General features: G+C 47.0%; 1 protein-coding gene across 1 annotated transcript in view; it reads right to left on the bottom strand.

The window, feature by feature from the left end:
* Positions 1-1,469, bottom strand: part of T265_12729 (hypothetical protein) — a gene marked incomplete at both ends in the record, with an annotated part of 15,147 nt that overhangs the window by 12,761 nt on the left and 917 nt on the right. The window lies entirely within an intron of this gene.

Below are 1,469 nucleotides of genomic sequence, written 5' to 3'. Positions count from 1 at the left end.
GGAACCAGGCGATGGTTTTGTTCGTATTTTCAGTTATCGGAACGAGTGGGCGAGAGTTAAGTCAGGGGAATAGATCATTGTTTTCTACCGTACTTTCATCGACTTGCCATGCTTTGATGGAACCAGGCGATGGTTTTGTTCGTATTTGCAGTTATCGGAACGAGTGGGCGGGAGTTAACAGTCAAGGGAATAGATCATTGTTTGCTATCATACTTTCATCGACTAGCCATGCTTTGGTTTTTGGACAGGCTACCGACGAACGGCATATTAAAGGTCATTCAGCTGGGATGTACAATTTTTCGGGGAGCGGGATGTTGTCATCTGATGTAAGATCGCACGTATTCCCTGGGTTACTAAGAATCTCTGTGGATGCAGCTCACAGGCTATTCGAAGAGGATACCAGCCCAACAGGACGCCCCAATCAGGCATTGCGGAAGTTCGAAGCTTGGGAGTATGACGGAACAGGACGACAGCAACTTCCGGTGAGTTTGAGGAGACGTCAAATGGGATGACGTGCATTTATAGAGAGGATAAGGCTCAATAAATGCTTAAATATGGTAGGACAAGGGTAGATTTGTACTAGGTAGACTTGCAGTCAAGCAGGGTTGGGGTTGCTAATATGCTATATTAAAGCATAAGGTTTAGAGCAAACCGGTGTTGGTGCGGCTAGGAGGATAAAACGTATAAGTGTTGACGCGAGTGATATTCCGTGATGAGTGACGCATGTAAGGTTCTTGGGTTAGTCACTCAGCTTCTGTGTTCCACAGAACCAGGAATTTTTAGATCACTCGTGGTGGCACACGAAAACAATAGGCAGCGGACCTGTACTGAGACAACTTTCTCTGACTGCCGCCGCAACGAATAAATATGGGATGGTGGCATGACAGAGATTGCGTCGACAAAAGTAGGGCAAAATCAAGGGGCACCCTTCACTGCTGTAACGATGGCAGCAATGGAGACTCGGCTAAGTCAGATGCTGTCCCGAGTGATCTGTTCGCTTGGATGTATTGCCCATGGAATTAACGGATTCACAGATTGATACACAGGATCGAGGCTTTCGCCCAAGTTTCACGGGTTGGTTTTGTTCCTTTCGGTCAGTGGTTGTCGTTCACCTGAAAGGCACAAGTGAAACAGGGTGCAGTACTGCTCTTTATGTTCTCAGCGCGGGGCAGTATGGTCGCCAGCGCGAGGATTAGCACAAATAAATGTCTAATAGTGCTTAAAACTGGGTTCTAGAAGGAGCATGGATAACCGTCGGAAAAAGGTCATTCCGCGCAGCTACTACACGAAAGGAGAAAAAAATTGCCTAATGAATGTGTGTGCTCTGAGCTTGAAAATTTTCTTACTATGTCCCTGCCGTGGTTGCTGGGTCAGCGGTGAAAAAACTGCCAAGCTTTATTCAAACAGGGCATAGGTAAGAATTAGGTCCCCTCGGAGGCGACGGTACTCCAGGGGAAAGAGATCAAGCA

This window comes from Opisthorchis viverrini (genome assembly GCF_000715545.1).
Source record: "Opisthorchis viverrini unplaced genomic scaffold opera_v5_12, whole genome shotgun sequence".
Taxonomy (NCBI): domain Eukaryota; kingdom Metazoa; phylum Platyhelminthes; class Trematoda; order Opisthorchiida; family Opisthorchiidae; genus Opisthorchis; species Opisthorchis viverrini.
This window is presented reverse-complemented; position numbering and strand designations above follow the sequence as displayed.